Consider the following 13,552-nt stretch of genomic DNA (forward strand, 5'->3'; position numbering starts at 1 on the left):
AGTGCTTACTATGTGCAGAGCACTGTACAAAGTGCTTGGGAAAGTACAATATAGCAATAAAGAGAGGCAGTCCCTGCCCACAGTAAACTCACAATCTGGGGGGTGGGGAGACAGACATCAGTACAAGTAAACAGACATCAATATAAATAAAAAAAATGACAGCTATATACCTAAGTGCAGTGGAGCAGAAAGAGGGGGGAAGAGCAAAGGGAACAAGTCAGAATAACACAGAAGGGAGTGGGAGATGAGGAAAAGTGGGGTTTAGTCTGGGAAGGCCTCTTGGAGGAGATGTGCCTTCAGTAAGGCTTTGAAGAGGGGAGAGTGATTGGCAGATTTGAGGAGGGAGGGCATTCCGGGCCAGAGGTAGGATGTGGGCCAGGGGTTGGTGGTGAGATTGGAGCACAGTGAAAAGGTTAGCATCAGAGGAACAGTGTATGTGGGCTGGATTGTAGGAGAGAAGTGAGGTGAGGTAGGAGGGGGCAAGATGATAAAGTGCTTTAAAGCCAATGGTAAGGAGTTTTTGTTTGATACGGAGGTGGATAGGCAACCACTGGAGATTTTTGAGTAGGGGAGTGACATGCCCTGATCGTTTCTGTAAAAAGGTAATCAGCAGAGTGAATTATGGACTGGAGTGGGGAGAGGCAGGAGGTTGAGAGGTCAGAAAGGAGGCTGATGCAGTAATCTAGGCGTGAAAGGATGAGTGATTGTACTAACGCAGTAGCAGTTTGGATGGAAAGGAAAGGGTGGATTTTAACACTGATGGTTCTCCCCCATTTTCTTTCTTTGCTGCTCCTTGTTTCTCTGTTCAGGTCCCTCCCTCATCCAAACTTCTAACTCTTGTTCCCCATCCCCTTCTGCCTTTTAGACTGAGAATTTCAAAGAGGGAGAGCACCAGGAGGTGGGGGTGGGGGAGGGAGGACCCCTTCTGGGGGAAAGCTTCAATGCTAGAGTGGAGTTGGAGGAACGTTGGAATCCACACTTTATTTTGTGCCAGGCCTTTGGGGGTGAAGCAGCAGCCAAATCCCAGCCGGGGTCTAGAACAATGTTGCTCTCCTTGTTTCCAGTGTCCCATCCCTTTCTAAAATTCACACGGAGGAAGGCTTTTTCCAGCAGGGGAGAGTCAGGTTTTTTCCTGAGTTCTTTCTTCCAGGGGCTGAGGTTTTGAAGTAAAAGTGAATGCAGGTGAAGCCAGCACCAAATCTTCAGCCAAAACTTCTGACGAGGCCCAAGAAAGAGCCACCCCCACATCAGAAGACAGGGAAAACACATTTCAGGCTTAGAGTGAAGCCTTGGATAAAAGAATTGTTTTCCTGCTCGTAGGAGTTAATTAACACAGATTAGATTTCAACGAGAATTTGGTTGCCTAATCCTTTCTAATCAAGGCAGTTTCTATATTACAATGCTTTCACTGAGCTAATTCAATTTCATTCTGTGGTTTGTTACTATTTTGATGCTTGTCTTGCACCCACTTAATCACTAGGAATCCTGGTCAATTACAACTTTTCCATTTGGGTTTACCAGTGGTCCAGTGGTCTCTCCCATGGGCATCATCCGGGTGGCATTTTGTGCTGGCGACAGAGATCCACTGGGAACAACTTGGCTGCCTTGTGTTTTCTTAAACATATACAAACTTGTTTGCATCTGTTCCTGGGGTAATTTGGCTTGAAAATTATGGCATTTTGAAATCTCCTTCAGGTTCATGTTTATTAATGAAGTCCAACGCTCCTTCTGCATAGAGGGAACATGTAAATGAAGTAGCGGGGGGGGGGGGGGGGGGGGGGGGGGGGGGGCTGGGGGTGACCCTGGGACGCTGGCCTGGAATTGGGAATGGGCTCTGGGATATGGCCCAGGTGCTCAACTCCAGAATTATCATGTTTAGCAGGATCTGGAGGAGTCTGCATCCTGACTCCTCCCATGATGATATTACCTGGGAATTTCCCCTGCCTTCCAGTTCTGAAGCAATTTTCACAGGATAATGTCATTTCTTCATCTAGGACAGCTGGGCTTTGTACATAATGAAACTTCTTATATCTATCTTGGCTGCCAGCATTTCAGAAGACCCCATTTTGTTAATTTCAGTTCAGTCATATTTATTGAACACTTACTGTGTGCAAAGCACTGTTCTAAGCTCTTGGAAGAGTACACTATAACAATAAACAGACACATTCCCTGCCCACAAGGAGTTTACAGTTTAGAGGGGGAGACAGACATTAATAGACATAAATTACAGAAATGTATTTAAGTGCATATCTTATGTGTAGACAATCATGTATGAGTAGACAATCACTCGGTCAATGGTACTGAGTGTTTACTGGCTGTAGAACACTGCACGAAGTACTTGGGAGAGTACAATGCAGTGAAGTTGGAAGACATGATCCCTGCCCATTTGAGGCTTATGGAGTAGAAGGGGAGGCAGTCATTAAAACTGATTAGGAATGAGGGAAATAGAGTGTAAGGATACTTACCTTAGAGCTGTGGGGCTGGGGTGAGAATCAAAGTGCACCTTGTAGTGGATAGAGCATGGGTTTGGGAGTCATTCATTCAGTTGTATTTATTGAGCACTTACTGTGTGCAGAGCACGGTACTAAGCACTTGGAAAGTACAATTCAGCAACAAATAGAGACAATCCCTGCCCACAACAGGCTCACAGACTAGAAGGGCTCACAATCTAGAAGAGTCAGAAGGTCATAAATTCTAATCCCAGATCCACCACTTGTCTGCTGTGTGACCTTAGGCAAGTCATTTCACTTCTCTGGGCCTCAATTACCTCATCTGTAAAATGGGGATTGAGACTGTGAACCACATGTTTGACAGGGATTGTTTGCAACCCAATTTGCTTGTATCCACGCCAGCGCTTAGTACAGTACTTGGCACATAGTAAGTACTTAACAAATACCATAGTTATTATTTTTATTACTAAAGGGTACACCAGAGACAGGGGAAGGTCGATAGGAGAAATAAGACAAGCAAAGTTACTGACCTTTTAGCCAGGTGACAGTAATGTCCTGTGATGACACCCATTGGTTTGAATTTCTCTGGATTCTGGAGGACAGTCAAACAGTATTTATAGAGCACCTACCGAGCAACGTATTAAGCATAAGAATAATAATAACAGTATTTGTTAAGCACTTCTATGCCAAGCACTGTACTGTGCCCTGGGGTGCATATAGGATAATCAGGTCACACCTGGGGCTCATAGTCTGAATACTGGGAAGAATAGGTATTGAATTCCCATTTTTGCAGATGTGAGAACTGAGGCACAGAAAAGTGAAGTGGCTTGCCCAAAGGCACACAATCCTGCGGGGGGAATCCACCAAGAATCAAGGAAACTTGGCCATTGCCTAGTTAATTTGCTTCCAACCCTTGTAGAGAGTCCTCCTAGATGATTCAAGGCCCAAGGAGACTTTTTTCTTTTTTCAACTTGGAATGGTCAGTTCAGGCCACCTGCTTTGACCAGAGGTTCACAGTTATTGTTTAACTCCCACTTCATGGACAGTGTCCATCCTGATTAACTTGCATCTACCCTAGTGCTTAGTTCAATGCCTGGCATTAACAAATATCCTTTTAAAAAAAGATCAATGCATGTTTTTTGAGCGCTTACTGTGTGCAGAGCCTTGTACTAAGCACTTGGGAGAGTACAGTAATAATAATTATGGTATTTGTAAAGCGCTTACTGTGAGCCAGATACTGTCCTAAGCACAGGGGCAGATACAGGCAAATTGGGTTGGGCCTAATCCCTGTACCACATGAGGCTCACCGTCACAATCCAGAGGTGGTAGATTTGTTTCCCTGCCCACAAGTAGCTTATAGTCTAGAGGGGGAGACAGCCATTAAAATAAATTCCAGATATGTAAGTGCTGTGGGGCTCAGGGTGGGGTGAATAAAGGGTACAAATCCAAGTGCTGCAAAGGTGACGCAGAAGGGAGAGGGAGTAGGGGAAATGAGGGCTTATTTGGGGAAAACCTCTTGGAGGAGATGTGATGGACATCCCATGACCCCAAGAGTGTTAAATACTAACTCAGTTTAAAGTTTCAGAGAGCATGTTAGGAGGAGTAAACTTCCCAGACCCAGAAAAAGCCAAACAGCTCTCCCGTGAACCACAACAGTTCAATTACCTCCCGCACTTGCTGAGCCGACAGCAACGAAATGTCTAAATGAGTCCCCGAGTGGATCTACTGTCTTTTTAGAAGAGCGTCCCTTTATTCCGTTGAGAAACAAATATGGATTTCTCAAACAAATGGAGAAACTGAATTAGTTGATCGGGTTATTTCACCAACACCCAGAAGAACACTAAGGGTGTATTTGTACATCAGTCCAAGATGTGCCCTTAGATTTTATGCTATTTACTGACAAATTAATTGTAATCAGCCTGGCAGAAGAGCAGGAAATAAACTTTGGGTAAATGTCATTTTTCTGGGATTTCACTTTACGTAATTGCTCCAGCGTGGAAAGTGGCAACTTGTTTGGAGAATACAAGAGGCAATGTAAGGACTGTGTGCCAATTGATTGTGTGTATCTGCCGCAGGACTTAGCACAGTGCTTTGCATGGAGGAAGCACTTAATGAAAACCGTAATAATTGTGAAATCCTCAGTTATTTTAAACCGATACTCTTCTGTGGTCTTATTTCAGTGAATCAACCAAGTTGTAAATGTTCTTTTTAGGTATTCATTACACTTCAGGTTTATCATGGGCACCAACCTGCCTGAGAGACACAGGTACATGAGAAGCAGCGTGGCCTAGTGGAAAGAGCACAGGCCTGGGAGTCAGAGGACCTGGGTTCTAATCCCTGTCCCCCCCTTGCCTGCTGTGTGACCTTCAGCAAGTCTCTTCACTTTTCTCTGCCTCAGTTACCTCATCTGGAAAGTGGTGATTAAGACTGTGACCCCCCATGGGATTCGATTATCTTGTATCTACCTCAGCGCTAAGTACAGTGCTTGGCACATAGTGCTTAACAACTATCACTATTATATTAATTAATCAATGGTATTTATTGAGTTCTGACTGTGTGTAGAGCACTGTACTAAGTGCTTGGGAGATTACAATACAACAGAGTAATACTACTACTAATAATTATTACATTAGATCAAGGCAGGGTTTCAGACAGTCTGCTCCAGTGAGGATGGGGCAAGAAGGAGCTGGAATACTAAATTGAGAGTGGAGATTAGAACAGATTCATTCATTCGATCATATTGATTGAATGCTTACTGTGTGCAAAGCACTGTACTAAGTGCTTGGGAGAGTACAATATAACAACAGACACATTTCCTGCCCATAATGAGCTCACAGTCTAGAGGATGACCAGAGGAATGTTGTGGACTCCTCTTCTATGGTGGTCCCTGAGAAGAAGAGGCTCCTCTCCCGTAGCATTTTGTCCAAGGTAAATTAACCCCAGTCCTGTCCTGATCCATCAGGGCTGTTTATTAAATGCCGATAGTGTGCAAAGCACTGTACTAAACCCTTGGGAGAGGACAGTACAATAGTATTTGTGAACACCATCCCTTTCTACAAGGAGTTTACTGACTGTAGGCAGGGGGATGGATAAAATTACCCTCTAGGGGTATCTTTCAGTTTTAAGCATAATTGTGGAATTTGTTAAGTGTTTACTATGTACCAAACATTGTACTAAGGGCTGGAGTATTTACAAGAGCTTCAGATCCAACCTAGGGCTCACAGCCTGAGGAGGGAAAACAGTTATTGAATCTCCATTTTGCAGCAGAGGGGACTGAGGCACAGAGAAGTTAAATGATTAACCCAAGGTCACACAGCAGAGGAGTGCAGAACCAGGATTAGAACCCAGGTCCTCGGACTCCCAGAGCCATGCTCTTGCCACTAGGCTTTGCTGCTTCCCCAAGGTCGAAGCTCCTTCTGTTAAGCAAGTCACTCCTATGATTAACTCTATGATCTCCTTTTGGGATGCCAATAAATCTATTTCCTGATTTTTTGGTTAGGGAATGGAAGATTTTATGGAAATGAAAGACACAATAATCTTCCCTTTGTACACTGAGTGAGCTGTGAAATATTCATATAAGCCAGATGTTTGAGGAAACAGTTGAGTTCAAATAGTCTTTTCAATCAGTGGTATTTATTAAGTCCTTACTATGTGCAGAGCACTGTACCAAGCTCTTTAGAGAATAATAATAATAGCAATAATTGCGGTATTTAAGTGCTTATTATGTGCCAAGCACTCTAGGGGAATATACATAAATCGGGTTGGACACAGTCCCTGCCCTGCAAGGGACTCACAGTCTTAACCCCCATTTTACAGATGAGGGAACTGAGGCCCAGTGAAGTGACTTGCCCGAGGTCACATGGCAGATAAGTGGCGGAGCCAGGATTAGAACCCATGACCTTCTGACTTCAGGCCTGTGCTCTGTCCTCTAAGCTATGCTGCTTGAGGTGTGTGTGTGTGTGTGCCATTGTGGGTGCACATTCAGGGCAATTTAAAGCACACCAGTACTCACATGGCTGAAGATATTGGAGCAGAAATTGGATTTTTTTAAACTTGAAATCTCCAAAACCCTGGATCATTTTGCTACTCTGAACCCAGCAGTGAAGTAGGACTGGTTTCATTCAAATTGGCTTAAGGCACCATTGAACTGCTTTGGTCAAATCTCAGAAATTATCAGCCCTTACTGGATTTAAAAAATAATCCAGTAATCAACCAAATTTCATGGGTTTCTAGAATAAAATGGAATGGGTTTTGCATGTAGGCGGGGATGGAAATGTTAGAATGTGGCTTTGTTGAATTAGCACTGACCACATGGGCACATGCTTTTTCTGGGAGCAGCCACAGACGGGTTTTTTGGGCATTTGACCCATCAGTATCCTTTGGTTTTCTGCCCATCCCTACTCCCCTGCCCTTGGGCCTCCCTCAGTCAGTCAGTCACATTTATTGAGTGCTTACTGTGTGCAGAGCACTGTACTAAGCACTTAGGAGAGTACATTATAATGCTATAACAGACACATTCATTGACCACAACAAGCTTACAGTTTCAATCAGAACCATTAACTTGTGGGCACTACGTTTACCCAGAAATGACCACAAGCAGGTTTTTGGGCCGTTCACCAATCATCATGTCCTCTTATTTTCTTCCCACTCCCCGGCCCCCTTTTCCAGGCCTTCCTTGGATAGGACCATTTAAGTTTTGCTAGGGAGCACTTCTGATCCCTGTGTGGCAGCCTTAACTCACCTGCTGGGCTCTTCAGGGCGGGCAGACTTCCTTCTTTCCTTTCTTCCTGCCCATTGGAGGGAAGGGAAGAGGAAGCACGTCAAATCACGGACAAGAGGGCAGGAGGGGGGCAATGGGGCCCTGAATGTCTATGTTGTGTCTAAGACAGTAGTGCGGGTGGTTTAGGCTGCCACCCTGAGGAAAGACCCTGGAAATGATTAACTTCCTTGGAATGGAGTCATTTATTTCCTCTGTCAGCTGAAAAATGGAATAGCTCTTTTGTACAGAGGCGGGAAAGGAAATTAAAAAGTTACTGAGGCCGATAAATTGCACTAGGAAACTTCACGGCACTTGTACAGGTGAGTTGGTGAGGCAGCAAGCTGGGGAAAGTGCTGAGGGAAAGGGAACTTGTAACGGGGAATAATGACAGTAGTAATAATAATTTGGGTATTACTTGTTTTATTAGTTTTATGGTATTTGTTAAGCACTTAATATGTGTCAAGCACTGTACTAAGCGCTTGGGAGAATACAGGAGAATTAGCTGTCACATCCCCTTCCCATAACAAGTTTATAATCCAGAGGAGAATCTGGGTTCTAATCCCAGCACTGCCACTTGTCTGCTTTGTGATCTTGGGCAAGTCACTTAACTTATCTGTGCCTCAGCTACCTCATCTGTAAAATGGGGATGAAGACTGTGAGCCCTATGTGGGACAGGGACTCTGTCCAATCTAATTCACTTGTATCTATCCCAGTGCTTAGTACTGTGTCTGGCACATAGTAAGTGCTTAATAAATACCATTAAAAAAATGTAATGGTATTCAATGAGCACTTTCTGTGAGCAGAACACTCTCCTCAAAAAACTCCAATGGTTGCTCATCCACCTCCTCATCAAACAAAAACTCCTCACCATTGGCTTTAAAGCAGTCCACCACTTTGCCCCTCCTACCTCAACTCACTACTCTCCTTCTTCAGCCCAGCCTCACATTTTGCTCCTTTAATACTGTCCTTCTCACTGTGACCCGGCCAGCCCCTCGCCTGAGTCCTGCCTCTGGCCCAGAATGCCCTCCCTCCTCAAATCCACAGACAATTGCTCTCCTTGACTTCAAAGCTTTATTGAAGGCCCATCTCCACCAAGAGGCCTTCCCAAACTAGGCACCGCCTTTCCTCATCTCCCACTCCCTTCTACATTTCCCTGACTTGCTCCCTTTGCTCTTCCCGCCTCCCTGCCCCAAAGCACTTGTGTACATATCAGTAATTTATTTATTTTTTATTGATGTTTGTGTCCCCCTCCTAGACTGTAAACGCCTTGTGAGCAGGGAATGTGTCTGTTTATTGTATTGCACTCTTCCAAGTGCTTAGTGCAGTGCTCGGCATACAGCACTCAATAAATAGGATTGAATGAATAAATTAATACTAAGCACTTGGGAGAGTACAGTACAGCAGAGTTAGTAGACACATTCCCTGCCCATTGAGCTTACAGTCTAGAGGAACAAGCATCATTTCGTATTGTGTACTTTCTGAATGTCCAATACAGCACACCATATCAAGTGGATGCTCAGTGAACACTACTTTTACTACTGTGGGGTTGATCACGGTTTCTTTCCTGGTTGCATGTAAGTTCTGTCCTGAAGTGGGTGCCCTTCTTGTATCTGTACCTCGGGGTTTGTGTGTCCCAAATGACCACCCAAGTTGGCCATGTTTTTGTAAAATTTCACTGGTCTCACTCATCCCAGATCTTTGACAGGACACGAGAGTTTCCAGTCAGGGCTGAAAAGTCTCAAAATGGAGGTTTTCTGGCCTGTGAGCACTTTGAAGCCTACCCCTTTCCTGCTCCCTCCCTCCTAAAATTCCTGCCCCATTTCCACACACACACACACACACATACATGCACGTATGCACGCACAACAGATTTTTGGCACCCACGCTTGGAGCACCCGTCTTCTCTGCGTGTTTCAGCTAGAACGTTATGGAATTAGGGAACGTTTGTCTGGCCATGTGAGCCTGTTGTGTTCTGGCATCCAGGGGTAGTGCAAGAAATGGCTTGTACACATGCACGTGACATTGAAACGAGCAAGTACTTCATCAGGAGTTTTTCCTAACCAGGGGTTTTGCAAGACAACATCCCCAGTGTTATGAAAGAACTGGGTGCTTTAGGGCAGGAGAGACTCTCAGTGGAGAAAATCTCCATTCCCTGGTATTATATATGATTAGTTTGTTAGAGGTAGGTGTGTAGCGCTGCCTCTGGGCGGGGAATTAAATTGCACAGACACTGTAAAAAGATGGCCCCAGGCCTTCAGGGAGCCCAAATTCTGATGGCAGGAGGGTGACTCAGCTTTGAATGTTGTTTTTTTCCCTTTCCCTTTTTCACTTCCCTTTCTCTGGGGTGCCAAGTGGCTCCTTAGCTGTAATGGGTAGAAAGTCAAATTTCATCTTGTTTCATTCTTCAAGGATTTCTCCTCCGTTAGTACATTACATAGGAAAACATCCCTGTCCTTTTGCTCTTCCTTGTGTGGAAAGTCCCTCTTCTTGTCCCACAAGCCATGAGTGGAGACAGCCACTCCTGACAGTTGAAATCTGTGGCTTCTGCCCGCTTGGACAGGCTTTGGTGTTTTGGGTTTTTTTTAATAGTGTTTCTTAAGATCTTAATATATGACAGGCACAGTACTAAGTGCTGGGGTAGATACAGCCTAATCAAGATGGCCCTAGTTCCTGTCCCAGCAGTGACTTTCTGTTGACCTTGTGCTGTTCAATGGACTCTAAGCTATGAGGAGCCTGAAACTCTGCTCCTCTAATAATAATAATCATAATAATTATGGTATTTTTAAGCGCTTATTAAGTGCCAAACACTGTTCTAAGCACTGAAGTAGATATTAGTTAATCAGATCCCACTTGGGGCTCACAGTCTCATTAGGAGGGAAATCAGGTATTGAATCCCCATTTTGCAGATGAGGTAATAGACCCAGAAAACTGAAGTGACTTACCCAAGTTCACACAGCAGACAAGTGGAGGAGTCAGGATGAGAACCCAGATTCTTCTGACTCCCAGGCCTGGGCTTTGTCCATTAGGCCATGCTCTAGCCACAATATCTTATTGCCCTTGTTCAACTTATTATTTTTCTCATATATGTTGTTTCTGTGCTTTTATCATTTCATCTCTCATGTGCCCAACCCTCTACGATTCATTTTTAGATCATGGGTCCTTTGGGGTTAGGGACCGAGCCTAATTCTCACCCATGTCATTTTTTTCAGCACTTAATACAGTGCTTTGCACACAGCAGGAGCTTAATAAGTGCTGGTGCAACTTCCACTACTTAAAACACAAATACTACTTGTACTATTTAACGTACAAGAAAGCACATGTCCTAGTAGATAGAGCCTGCGCCTGGGAATCAAAAGCACCTGAGTTCAGATGCCGGCTTTGCCACTTCCCTGCTGGGTGACCTTGGGCAAGTCAGTTCACTTCTGGATCTCAGTTACCTCATCTGTAAAATGGGAATTGAGACTGTGAGCCCTGTAAACTCATCCTCTAGACTGTAAGCTTATGGTGGGCAGGGAATGTGTCTGTTATATTGTTGTATCGTACTTTCCCGAGCTCTTAGTACGGTGTTCTGCACACATAAATCTCAAATACCATTGTTTGACTGAAAAGGATTGGATCTTAATTAGTTTGTGTCTACTCCAGTGCTTAGTACAGTGCCTGACAGTAAATGCTTAACAGATACCATTAAAAAAAAATGGTACCATCTTGCGGCTCTTTGTCTGCAGAGCAGTTGCCAGTGTTTGGGAGGGGTAGCAGCTCCCAATACCTTGCTTTTCCTGGAAGGTAGATGTGACTAAACCTGTTTGGCTAGTTGAGAGAACATTTCCCCATTCCCTCTCCTTCCTCCCCACCTCCCTTCAAGGAAACAGGCTTGCCCTGGGGTGGTGAGGGCTGAGAGAGAGAACTGTGTAACTCTAGATGCCCATGACTTATCGCCTAGATCCCAGGAAGGAAGGGGTCAAAGAGGATGAGGGCGGGAAAGAATCACATATTTGGCTCTGAGGTTGGGGTGGGAGGTAACCTGCATGGACAAGTGGAAAGAGTACAGGCTGGGAGGCAGAAAGACCTGGATTCTAATTCTACCACTTTTCTGCTGGGTGACCTTGGGCAAGTTGCTTCACTTCTCTGGGCCTCCATTAATTCACCTGTAAAATAGAGATTGAGATTGTGAGCCCCACGTGGTGAATGGGCTATGTCCAACCGATTAGTGGGTAAGATCTAGACTGTAAGATCTCTGGGAAGGGAACATATCTGCTAATTCAGCTGACTTGTACTCTCTCAAGTGCTTAATACAGTGCTCTGCGCATAGTAAGTGGTCAATAAATACCATTTATTGATTGACTGATTGGATGATTGGTATCTACCCCAACTCTTAGTACAGTGCATGACACACGGTAAGCATTTAACAAATATCATTAAAAAAAGATAAAACATCCCTCCATGGAGGATCTTTGACCATCATCTTCTCTGTAGGAGCAGCATGGCCTAGGTGAAAGAGCCCAGGCCTGGGAGTCGGAGGACCTGGGTTCTAATCCTGACTCAGCCACTTGTCTGCTGAGTGGTGTTGGTCAAGTCCCTTCACTTCTGTGGGCCTCAGTTTCCTCATCTGTAAAAAAGGGATTCAATCTTACTTGCCTGTTTACTTGTTTTGATGTCCATTCCCCCCCCCCCCCCCCGGCCACCCAATTTTAGACTGTGAACCCATTGTGGGCAGGGATTGTCTCTATTTGTTGCTGAATTGTACTTTCCAAGCACTTAGCACAGTGCTCTGCACACAGTAAGCGCTCAATAAATATGATTGAATGAATGAATGAATATTTCCTCCTACTTAGACTGTGAGCACCAGGTGAAGCAGGGACTATGTCCAAACTGATTATCCAAACTTGTATCTACCCCAGTGCTTACTGCAGTGCTTGGCACATAATAAGCACCTAGCAGTATCATTATTATCATCTTAATAATTACATTATATTATTTTAAATAATAACATAATTTGATGTTCTCTCCATCCCTGCCACCTAAGGGGTTGTTTATCTTCCACCCCCTCTACCCCCCATTTTCCCTCCAGAAAATATAAAGCTAAAGGATCAGAAGCCTCTTTGGTGGGTTGTTTCTTCAGTCAATCGTATTTATTGAGTGCTTATTGTGTGCAGACCAGTATAGTAAACGGTTGGGCGAGGACAATGCAACAATAAACAGACCTGTTCCCTGCCCACAGTGAGTTTTTGACCTTCAGTCCTTCACTTCCCCTAAGGGGCAGGCAGGGATTACTTCTTCTACCTCCATGGTACTCTCCTGAGGGCTTAGTACAGTGCTCTGGACATAGTAGGTGCTCATTAAACACCTTGGACTGGAAGTGATGTTATTCAGGAAGCCATTTTCAAAGATTGGCTCTTTGAGGAAAATGTTTGCCCAGTTATAATGATAATGACGATGACATTTAAATGCTTACTATGTGCGAAGCACTATGCTAAGCACTGGGAGAGATACAAGTTAATCAGGCTGGACCTGTCCCAAATGGAGCTCACAGTCTAAGTGGGAAAGAGAGCAGGTATTGAATTCCTATTTTACTGATGAGGAAACTGAGGCACAGAGAAATTAAGTGAATTTTCCAAGGTTACAGAGCAAGCAAGTGGCAGATCTGGGATGAGATCTCATCCTTTGATCCATGGTCTTTCCATTGGGCCGCACTGCTATCCATGGAAGTGGCATAAGTAAGTAATACAGGAAATGGTGACCTCTTTCGGGCTTAAAGTGCTGATTTGGGTCTTGGGGGATGGGATCTGGGAATATAAATATTGTTAAGGCAGTAGGGAACTTTCTTTTGATGAAGAGAGCCTGATTTGGTTACATGGCTGTTAGATAACCTCTGTAAGCTTGTTGTGGTCAGGGTACAAGTCTACCAACTCTGTGACATGGTTGTATTATACTCCTCCAAGTGCTTAGTACAGTGCTCTGCCCATAGTATGCTCTCAGTAAATATGAGTGTTAGATTGACTGAGCGACTGAAGAAATGGTGGTGTCCATGCCCCAGTTTGGAGAGGGTGAGGACTAAGGTGTGGATTTTCCTGAGCGTGATGCTTTGCAGAAATGCCACCCCTGCTTTTGGTGAATTGGGTGTCCTGGGGTTTTAGAGAGTGGCCAATCTGTACTGTTTGTTTTGTTTTTGACTTGAAAATGAAATTCTCAGGAATTGGCAGGTTGTTTTGGAAGGCAAGAGGAAAGGAAAATGAGTCTGAATGATTATCTAATGCCACCGTGAAATTTTCCTATCAGATGACAACGCCCTAAAGACTGTAGTTTGTAACCAAGGCAGCAGATCATTTCTAACTGTTGCTTTATC

The 13,552-nt window shown here is 44.4% G+C and overlaps 1 protein-coding gene and 1 long non-coding RNA gene across 5 annotated transcripts in view; one reads left to right on the forward strand and one right to left on the reverse strand.

Moving 5' to 3' along the window:
- The window catches only part of LOC103170295, a 61,481-nt gene extending 54,240 nt beyond the window's left edge, over window positions 1-7,241 (reverse strand). Inside the window, exons 1-2 of the long non-coding RNA XR_486077.2 lie at window positions 7,192-7,241; window positions 2,981-3,042 (exon numbers count right to left, since the gene is read on the reverse strand). This is a non-coding gene — a long non-coding RNA (uncharacterized LOC103170295). The remainder of the gene's footprint in view (window positions 1-2,980; window positions 3,043-7,191) is intronic.
- The window catches only part of PLEKHA7 (pleckstrin homology domain containing A7), a 243,919-nt gene that overhangs the window by 56,993 nt on the left and 173,374 nt on the right, over window positions 1-13,552 (forward strand). The window lies entirely within an intron of this gene.

Source organism: Ornithorhynchus anatinus, chromosome 3 (genome assembly GCF_004115215.2).
Source record: "Ornithorhynchus anatinus isolate Pmale09 chromosome 3, mOrnAna1.pri.v4, whole genome shotgun sequence".
Lineage (NCBI taxonomy): Eukaryota > Metazoa > Chordata > Mammalia > Monotremata > Ornithorhynchidae > Ornithorhynchus > Ornithorhynchus anatinus.